Source organism: Dufourea novaeangliae, unplaced genomic scaffold (assembly GCF_001272555.1).
Source record: "Dufourea novaeangliae isolate 0120121106 unplaced genomic scaffold, ASM127255v1 scaffold76, whole genome shotgun sequence".
Lineage (NCBI taxonomy): Eukaryota > Metazoa > Arthropoda > Insecta > Hymenoptera > Halictidae > Dufourea > Dufourea novaeangliae.
Window position 1 is genome coordinate 1041713 of NW_015373950.1, and position 11946 is coordinate 1053658.

Consider the following 11946-nt stretch of genomic DNA (forward strand, 5'->3'; position numbering starts at 1 on the left):
GGAGAAACAGGAGGCAATAGCAGCCGATGTATTCTTCGTTCCGTGTACAGGCGGCGTTGCTGTCGCGACGAACTCTCCTCGTTTGGAAACCACTATCGTAGCACCAACGCACCTTCTTCCATGTTGCATTCACGGGAAAATCAACGTCGGTTACCACTTGCATTGACGCTCACTTACGGGCGGATACGACATACGACACAACGCGTACTACGTTCACAATATCCACGAGAGAGAGAGTGATTACGGTGAACCGGTACGAACTGTGCATTCGCGTCAGATTTACGCGCATATCACGGCACAACCTCCGGTCCAGGACTGATGCACCACGAGTACAAAACGCTAGGCCCTGCTGCTTGCTGCTGGTCACGGTTACCACAGGGAAGAAAGAGAGAGAGAGAGCCGTGACGCGCGCGCTCGACCAGGCGCCATTTACAGAAACGCACGCATCGTCGCGATCTCTCTTTATCATCGCATCTCTCTCTCTCTCTCTCTCTCTCTCTCTCTCTCCCTCCGCCCTCCCCCTCACAGTCTCGTTCCTGCTACACCGTTGACGCAAAATTGTTGTCCGTTCTACTCCTGCCTCTTCCGAGAAACATTACGGGAAATAGCATTCCCATCTTTGCCACAATGTTCCGTGGCCTGGACTGCCTGGATCGCTGCGCGTATAATCGCTCTGGGGATTGCAAACCCCTCAGAAACCGAATCGAGCAACTCCCATTTTGTATAAATGTCACAATTGCTGGCGCTTTTAATATATGTATTTTCAAGTTCTTTTACAGTTTGTAATATCAAACTTTCGTATTCAATAGTGCACTATTATTAAAAAGTAATTGCGCATGATATCAGTTTACTCTGTGTTTTTTTCATATAAAGGTGATATGTTACCGAGTAGTAAAACTGAGAACAAAAATAAAAAATATACGATAACTGTTTATATGGCGACTTCGTTTTTAATTAAATTTCTGTTAATAATGAACACCAAATTAATTCCGACATCATTTGACGTGTCTGTCTGGTATATATTGGGTATTGTTGGTATTATTTATTATTATCGATAGATAAAGTATTACTTACTTTATACAATGCATACGCATAAATTAATATGTAGAAGGTAGTGAGGTCAATGGAGTATAAGGTAACACCGTAACCATGATCAATATTTTCTACCAGTGGAAATAGTGAATCATACGCAGACATCGTACATTCACACCAGCCGTATCCAGAAGCAAACATGCTAAACGAATGTTTAAACTTAACTTTGTTTTAAACGAAGTCTTGCATTAAACGATATTATTCTACACTATCAAATTGTTTCTATCATGTAGAACCACCTCTTTTAGGTTGCATAATTAATTACACGACCTTATACTTGCAGTTTAACCTGGTAAGTATTATTAAAACGTAGTAATGGTATATACCAACATAAGTGAATGTAACTACTTCCTATAAGCAAATTGAATCTGTAATACCGATAACAAAACAAATATGTATGAAAAACAGGTACTGTACAGTGTTGCTTGTCTGTTTTATATGAATTTTAAAGAATCTTGTCTTCTAAACTGTAACAGAGCGGCAATACTGTATTAAATTATAATCGTCGTAGTAATTTCGATAGATCAGAATTTTGAAGTTCAGTTGAGTTCATTACTCACATAACGTGTCGCACGTGCGCGTCGGACTCTGAGAACCCGTAACCATAGAACATCATGGATATAGACGAGAATGCTGTTTTTCGTATCGTCACTATGCTGACTGGAGTGGGACGGGACAACAATTCTGTTCAACGGGTGTACATTCGCCCCTCCCCACTTTCTTATATGTATACATGGCGTAACTTCACTCTTCAACCCGTTCCCCTGTCTCTTTCTATCGCTATGGCTCTTTCCCCCTCTGACGTATCTATCCGACCTATCCCAATTACAGCGAACGTCCTTGAGGTGACTAACACCTTGTCGTCCGTTGCTCGTGAGTACGAGCACAGACGAGATATCTAATAGACCTAACATTCATTGTAATTTTCCGTCACGTGCCTCGGGGGTTTTAGAACCCCTTTACCATTTTAGGGTCAATACCCGACGTTACCAATAAAGCATGAATTATGAGTATTATTACAGACGAGATATAAGAATTCTTTGATAATACATTCTTATATCTCGTCGGTGGTAGTACGTCTCCCGTCAATGGAAGTCAGACACGAAATGTGACTGTCAAGGCTATGTCCGTGGCACCTTATATACCATGTACCCGAAAATCGGTCTACAAGTTACGTATGCATCCTCTACGGATCTTATAAGTGACCGGAAAAACCGCCACCATTACCGCCATTAGGAGGGTACCAGGAAACTCATTCTTATAGGGCGGGATCGTTCAAATGGAACGATGTTCACTCATTTGTCTGGATTAATCACTTTAAATACGATTATCCACAATTACATAACGGAAAGTTTTATACAGAATATAAAAATTGATGTCGATTTAGCTTAACGTATTCGGATAAAAACTGTATTATTTTCAAAATATAAATTCTTAAAGCTGAGAAATTTTATTTTCTATATTTAAAATCGTATGTATCATGTAACATTTCACTAAACAATCCATATCTTACATGTTTCTGTGGATCTCGATTCCTATTTGTTATAAACGATAACAATTTGCATTATAAAAGAGTTGGAAGATTGTTTAACAATATCTCCCAGAAAGGTCATTGTCATAACAATTACTTTGTTAGATATAATAAATTAATCGAGAAATAATTTTTGGTGCACTCGATTTTCCACTGCGCTTGATTTTCGCGCACTTGTTCGCTCAAACTCGCGATCTCGCGGTAGCCGCGAGCCCGTAAATATGGGCGCGCCACGGAAAATTCTCACTTCACTCGTGTCTGCGGACCTCGTCGGAGTCTTCCCACGTCTTCATCTCCGATTGCTGATCATTGGTGGACACTGGTTAAGGGGATTCAAGACGTCCTGTCGACTATCCGAACTCGACTAACAGCTCCGATTTTTTTTTGTTTTCTATTAGGTTTCAAGTTTTTATTAGGTTATAATGAACTTTTTTTAGCATCACCAACCATTGGCGGTCATTGGTGGTTGGAGGCCAGTGGATTTACGAGGCTATTTCTCTTATCCGAACTCGAAGAATTGGTTCCCAACGCCTTTTTTTATTACCTAATTGTAACTAAGCCGAGTTTGTATGTCAGTCTACAATAGTCTACATAACGCTTCGGCTTTCTTGAAGTTCTATGTACCTAAAACTGGGTGGGTGTAGGATAATCATGCTTCTTAAGTGTTCGTACGTGAGAACGAGGAGGTTATTCACTGTTCCACGGAAACGTTCGAACGCAACGATGCACAGAGACGAATTTCCAAGAAATAATAGTCGAAAACATAAAGCATAAAGCTGGAAATCTGATTCCGAATCTAATTTAACGAGCAGACAACATACTTACTTGGAAATTATAACTGAGTTATTACGTACCCTTTTATTCTTCAACGGTGACTTAGTCAGTTGGTATTCGAATGTTTTAAGATTTTTTTTAATGCGTCTATGTATCATTATATGGCTAGAAAATTTTCGAGCAAAAACGATCTTGAAAATATTCCTTGTAGACGAAGCAATGAACGAAGTACCTAGCCTGAAGAGATTTTATTATATTTTGAGTCGTTCGAAAAGCTTTTCGATGTTTTCTTCAGATACAGAATATTTCAAGCGATCTGAGTAAATGATCATTTGACGGGGCAACGATTAGCAAATAGTTAATACACATTTGATATAACACGATGAATATAAGTTTTTGACGAACTAAAGACTGATGAGTGATTTGCATAGAAGTTATATTCAAAGACATACATTATGGAGATAAAGAACACTGACGAAATCGGAATATTTCTACTTTAAAATATGTTTAGAATTGAGCAGACCACTGGTGTAGCACAAATATGTTTGACTTTCACGAAAACTTTTAGTTACTGATCCAGCACGCTTAAATTGAACTTGTTTCATTAAAAGAAACTTTCAACATTGCAGTTTTGCAGAAAACTGCAATTTTTTCGAGTTAACTGTTAACTGATATTCACAAAACCGTTAGTCGCCATTTTCCTTTTCAAGTGAATTATAGTTGCTCAATTGACATTATTTTGTACTAACTGTACTTTAAATATTAATTACTATCATACAACAAATAGGTTTCGGTTATGGTTTTGTGATATTTGGATAGAGCATTGATAATTATCTTTACAACTACTTCATTTCACCCGTATTTATTCTGGATATTAAATAAAAACGAAATATTTAAAAAAATCGTTTGTACTCATCTTTTCAAAAAATCCCCTTTCTTTTCTCCCTTCCCCCTGTCAAAACGCATACGTATTTCCGGTAATAATCAACTTGTAGTCCTTTGTTGTTTTTTTTTTAAATACGAAACAAGCGAGTGTATTAATAAAATTTCATTTTGTTAAGCGATACAATGTTATCATATTTACATTTTATCTACATCATCTAATAATATTTGATTACGCTACATTCATAATAATACGATCATTATAGTTTCGTGGAAGGACTGTGCATTCAGTAACACACGCGAAAATAGCGATAATAAACTTATATATATTTGTATATATATATATATACATATATATACATATATACGTATATATACGTATACATATGTATACATGTATTCCTATCATTACAGCATACTCTCTGCCGTATAATATCCCGTCGTTATATTTTACCGAAGAGTGATACATCACTATGTAATGCCAATTGATTATAATTATTATTACAAGTCGTGGCGCGTCCGAGACTACATTATTGCTCCGACGAACTTACACGTTCTCTGGTGAACTCGGTAGCGGTCGAGACCGTAATGCCGCGATCGTGCGTTCTCTATTTCAAAAATCACAGAGTCGAATATTTCTTTATTCGTACGATCGTTCTTTGTTCCAAGAAAACGAAAAAAAAAAAAAATTAAAAACAGTTCAACAAATACAATCGAATCTCTACGCTGTCATATTATACTCAGCGCAGCCAAGCAAGCGTGAATCTATGCTCGCGACATACGAATTTCATACTTTCCAAGAAACAATTTTTTGTTCTTCTCTCTTTCTCTCCCATAGCCGGGTATACATTCTCAACACAACATCCGAGAGCAACTTGTGCATGAGTCAGCGACGCGCGCTCAACCGAATACGCGCGTGAAAAAAAAAGAGGAACAGTGAAGAAGGGAAAAAACAGCATTATTCTCATACACATGTGTGGAAAATGCGTGACCTATAACGCCCCGCGCGTTGTGTGTAACGCGCGGGCCGTTGTTACAATGAAGAGGTGGAAGGTAGAGATGGGCAAATTCCATTATCTAGACAATGAGTTTCGAAGAACGAATAAAAGATTAAAAAAGTACTATGACATTGTCAATCGTTTAAACTTGGACATTCCAATTTTTATAATAAAATAATACTTCTTCTCAAATGACACGACATTTGGCAAACAATTGTTTAATCTCATTAGTTGTTTAAAGCTCAGAATGATGCCCTTAGATATTGCAGATTTGCACTGTACATATGTATTATTCGAATAAAATTGTGCCCAACTCTGGTGGTAAGTATGTAAATGTATATATCGTCGATTTACAATATGACGCCCATTGCTCCGAGCGTCCGGTGTCTCTTTCTGGGAACGAACGACCATAGGGAGATATGATTGCCGGTTTTATGGTTAAACTAATTACGCTGGTTGACAATATCCGAAATTAACCGAGATACGCACAGGGGAAGTGCGTTTATACTCTCCAGTCGACGCTGTTCAAATCGGATCGTGTATACAAAGTGTCCCGAAAAGACGGGACAATCTGCAACATGCATATTCTTCATGCAAATACACATCGAAAAGTCTTTTACCGTTTTGTAATCCGAAGCTTCATTTCTGAGATCAAACTCCAATCAGCTGAGCGTTGGGCCACACGTACGCGCAGCCACTTGCTCTCTGCGCGTACGTGTGGCCCACCGCTCAGCTGATTGGAGTTTGTTTAACTGTTAATATCTCGGAAATGAAGCTTCGAATTACAAAACGGTAAAGGACTTTTCGATTTGTATTTGCATGAGGAATATCCATGTTGCGGATTGTCTAATCTCTTTGAGACACTTTTTATGCCGACGTATATCGGAAAAGACACACGAGTGTTCCGTGGGTACAATCTGTACACGCGACAATCGTGAGACGGGCACGCTCGGTTTCGATCGGTGTACATTTACGGCCAAAAGTATGGGACCAGAGTTCATGATTGATGGACCAGTAATTCATTATTCTGTTACAACCCTATAAAGAATTTCTGCGCAGATTGGCAACAGATATTGACAAAATTTGTCTACAAATCCATAGTTATCTGTTTCCGTATTTTGCTTGAGTTTTGCAAAGCCAGAGCCTGTTGACAGAATCGTGAAGCAGATTGTTTATAGCGGATCCTGCATCAAATCTGTAGCCATTCTGGTTACGAAAGCTTATGACAGGCATTGGACAAAATCTGGTACTGTGGATTTGGGTGACTGAGAATATACATAGTAAGTAATAAAAGTTACGGAATTAGTACGTGTACAAATCGTTTCCAATCAGTTTTAGTAGATTACTATTCTTGTACTAATCTTCGTAGAATAATATTTCTCTCTATTTTTAATTATCAACCCTGGTCCCTTACTTTTAGCCAGTAGTGCATATTCACGTGTCGAACGTACGCGCGAGCAATTATCTCTGTAGGTTTCTTTCGAATATGGTGAATTTGTTTGAACCTTTGAATGCGGAGTACTCTAAACCTGAATGATTATTATTATACTGCGAATGTTCATGCATTTATAGTGTCCCTTAACTTGGAAAATGAAATAAGATAAAGGGTCTCAATAAAGTTTAATACTATTTATATGTTATTATTAATAAAGTTTCAGAAGTCAAAATTCTGTTACATTTAAACTTTTAGATATTGGTATAAAAAATCCTGAATTTGCACAAACTAATTATTATGGACGATATTTGGGTCCGCGATGACGATCGCCGATGAAGAATTTGTTTCATGTAAACGCATACTTTATAGAAATAGTGTCTATGTATTATTATTTCTGTACTTTGATCTTTTTGTTATATTATTTAATTCATTCGAATTTTTATTTAGATAAACATTATTCGACCGCGACATTTTAATGGGGGCGCGTATACAACGGAAGAAAATGTGTTCTTACACCAGTGACTTTTATTGCCAATTCCATTTTCATCGAAACTATCTATTTTTACCATACCACAACAATGTAGCATTTTTTTTTAGGAATGGCATGGTGGAAACAGTTTTTAAACCGGTGTGAAAGTAAAAAAAAATAGTGTAAAAGTCATTGGTTTCTGAATATTTCTTTCTGCTAGAGTACGTGGCGATAGCACTTGACAGATTAAACGAAAGTTGTGTCATTTTATGGGAAGAGTTCAATGCAGCAGTTAAGCTTTTATAGTATTTTCACTCGTCAAGAGTTTAATAACAATTTCGTGCGGTGAAAGTGGAACTGCAGATTGTTACTACGTACGTTTCATTATGCGTTCAAGTATTACCTCTTCATCAACGATTTATCAGACTGTTAATATCAACAACAAATGTTTCGTTTGTAGAGGCAACATTTCAAGAATGAACGATAAAAAGGAAACTTGTTTTCTAAAAGGTTTTACTAAACTCAAAAGAACTCGAAAACTCTGTGAACTTGCATGACAGTACTAACTTTGTTTTATTTTATATACTGTATGTTCACATATGAATAAATAAATGCACGAATGTGTAGTCGCTGTTCGAAACATGAGAAACATAGAAACAATGGAACTGATGCGTGTATAAATACATTCTTTTGTTACATTTACTTACTAATGATTCACTGAGAACTCAAACCATACGACATTTGTCTCGAATACTTTTACGAATACCTGATAAACGAATAGCCGATTGTTCGTGCAAATTCAGAAGCAAACCATAAAGAGAAATTTGTGATTTTTTATTAAGAATTCCAAATGGTGAAGTGAAATGAAAGTTTTATTAAATTACCCACTAGAATTTACGTCACATGGGAAATGAAACGGATAAAATAGAAATTTGTCGTTTCACTTGAAAAAATAATGAAATCTCTACGAATCTTTTATAAAATTAAAGTAATAAACACTGTACTGAATCTTTTGCATAAAGTAAAACAACTTTCACTGGAACAAATTCGCCGTATTCTCGCAGAGTCAGAGAAATAACTGCGTGTACCACAATAATTCGAATCGGGCCCCATACTGTTTCCGTGTGTAATTGGGATGCTTTGTTCACATAGAGCACGGGAAATATGATATTTCCATTTGTGTTTTTATTTTGTTAATTTCTCATATAATACTAACAAAACATTTAAATACAAAACATGAGCGTACGGTTGTGTATTGTGTGTTTAGTATCCTTGCTGTATATGTAATGTGTGTGTATGGTCGTATGTATTGTGTCTGTGTGTGTGTGTATGAAATGAAAGCGTTATGTGTCACTCCTCTATGCGGTATGCGTCATCATCTGGTTAATGTAATTATTACAATTACTCGCGTGAGTTCCCTACAATAAGTAGATAGAGATTTATAACGACACTTTACACGCTGAAACACGCGTACAGTATTTATACGTTCCATTTTTGCCCGCAGCGTTTTTCTTAGGTTTTGAATTGTTTTTTTCTCTTTGTTGCTGTTTACAATACTCGTCAAATGTACTTCGTTTACTCGTCCCTCTTGTACACCGTACGCAAAACACGAGTCGATCGCCCGGATTCTTTGTCCATCTCGGTTTTTTCACTCCTCTCCCCCCCCCCCCCCCCAATTATTTTTTCATACAAGGATTTTAAGAACCCAAAAAAAATATTATAAATAGTTTCAATTAATTATTTGTCCAAACACAGAATATTTTACAACAGCCATCGATCTCAACTATTCATAATTCTATTTAAACAGCTCGCAACTTTTACACAGTTTCTTTTTTCCGTTTTTCCAAATTTTCTCCTCGTATCATCATCCGTCTCACATCCCTGTCCGCACTTTTTCGCTTCGCCGCTCGTTAAATATTATGCGTAGCGTGTGTTTGATCCAATATCATATCAATAATAGGGGTATATCATAAATTTTGTTAATTTGCTAAAAAATATTCTCTAAAAAATATGTCGACCTAAAGATTATTATGACTGATAATCACAGACAATTTTTCCAATTTTCTTTTTTCCTTTCGTTCCCCCATTTCTACCTTTTCTTCGCCTTCTTTCCCCCCGTTCAATTTATCGACAGTATTACTTCATTTTATAGTTTTCTTCGTTCTCCCCCACGCCTTTAAATAAGTACAATAGTCGAGAATTCTACGATTTCGTTTAAACATTAGAATATTAGTAGTGTCCCCCATTTTTCTCCTTTATACATGTAATGCGTGCGTGTCCTCTGTGTGACGGTGTGTGTGTGTGTGTGTGTGTGTGTCTCATTGAAAAGCGTTTTTTTCCTCTCGCATCCGCAGCGACTTTGTAGAAATTCCTCGTCCAATCACGAATCAAACGGACAACCGGAAAACGGTCCCGAAGAGATTATTACATCGGAGACTTTCTTTGGGAATCGCGATGAGGATGCAACGTCGCTTTGAAATTCCTCGCAGTTGAAGTAATAGCTTAACCACTCGTTTTTTTTCATTAACACACCAAAAAAAAAAAAAAAGGAAACTATTAGATGTACGAACGTTTCCATTACTCTAAAGCAAAAATTTCTCCTCGAGGTATACAAACATACATACGCAACGCTCGAAGGAAGACATTACACACGCACACACACTCGGTATTATTTCTCTAAACGTCGACGGCAATTAACCTGTTTTTTTGCTCTTTCTTTCTCACACACACACACACACACACACACACACACAAATCACGTACTTTCTTCCCTATTAGAAGCAAATAAAAAAGAAAAAAGAAAGAGACGAAGAAGGTGCCGACGGGTGTGTAGTAAACAAACGGTGCACAAGTAAATGAGCTGTGATGTATTATGCTATTCTTCACGTGTATATTATAATTAATCGTTAATAATAATAATGACAATAATGAAGGCTGGATGCGTAATACTAAAAGGAGTCACCGTAAACGGACTCCGCGAGTCTCGAGGGGGTGGTATCGTGTGTTCGGTACAAAGTATACAGAGTATGTTTTTCTCGAAAGCGCTCGATGAATTCATTTTGAAAGTACATATATGTCGGAAAAAGAATTGTAAATAATAATACATATCTATATGTATGTATGTATAATTGTATAATCTTCCGTACATATATATTCTGTTACGCGGCCGCTAAAAACTACGTGTGTCCTGATTTTTTTTTTTATTCAGAGCATAGAACATTTATTCACGTGTTGTTTCCTTTTTCGTCGTTCTTTTGTCCTTGTTATGTAAATAAAAAAATAATTACGAAACCAGTGTTTGTGTATTTGTTTACAGAAACACGTGAACATACGCTCGGCATGGACTGTCGTCACGATGGGAGTACAAAGTATACACCGGGTATATATTGTATATTTCGTAATCCCAAAGAAATCGATGGTGACATAACAATCATCACAAGAGTAATAATGCATTCGTCGAGGCGGGAAAGAATGTACCCTCTCCCACTTCTATTAAAAAAAAAATTATTAAAACGTCGACGTTCGTTAAATCGTCTGAACAATATTAGCCATAGCGTGTGCACCATGCTCTAAATTGTGTGTGTGTGTGTGTTTTTCTTTAAATTTAATTAGCACTTCTCTCGTCAACCCTAAAACCGTCATCCGTAAGTAATAAATATCAATAAAATATCTAACATTGCTATTATATTTTCAAGTAAATTACCTTTTCTTTATATGTCATCGTCGTTCACCATTTGTTTTTTATACAGATTAAAATTAATTATCATTATATTAACAATATTCATCCTCCAATAATAGTTATTCGATTATCGGTAATCGTAGTATTTAAAAAAGAAAGAAAGAAGATTCGAAATACCTAAACAAAAAAAGAAAGAAAAATGGCAATTTCTCGTGACCAGAACAAGTTTCCATTACGTTTTTTTTTATTTTCGTTTCTCACCCCCTCGGTTATTTTTTCATTTCGCCCCTCCCCCCTCTTTTATAACTTTTTACAAATCAGCATACGCATTTTGTACCAAACCAGGCCGATTTTAAAAAACTGTCGCACGACCGACGACGAACGACGCTCCGCTCTCGCGTGTTCAAATAATGTTCCTGCCATCATTTAGTTTCTTTATATTACCTCTTTAAATAATCCACGATCAATATTCTTCGTATAACGCATTTTTTTTTCTCTCTCTTATTATTATCAAACTCTTCCTCCGCTGCCGTCTTACTATCTCTTACTCTAGGCCATTTTTTCATTTATAAAGTGCACTTAACGGTGTCCACGGAGCACCAAAATTTCAAGGGACAACCACCTCGGCAGAAATTGATTAATCGCACTAAAATACTTTATCGTAGCTTAATCGATGCATAGACGCAATTACAAGTTTCCACATTTTCATTTTCTTTATCTTCTTCCTCTCGGTTCGAATATAAGTCATATCGGGGTACTTCTAAAATCTATCACCGGGTTAAAGCGTAGGTACATTTAAAGGTAAGGCAAAACTGCATTTCACAGAAAGGTGTTTTTTTTTTCTTCTTCATTATTTCTTTTCTTTTTCTTCATCCCCCACCCCTCACTCACTCTCTCTCTCTCTTTCTTTCCCTTCCTTACGGAACACGTAATATCCGTAATGTCTGAAATATATTCCTATAAAGAACATTTATAATGTTTCCCAGTGTGGGAAATTATCACGAACATTTCCTAGACGGGTGTTCTAGAAAAGTTTTACCCGAAACAATGATCTAATCATTTTTTGTTGTTGCTTTTCTTTTCACG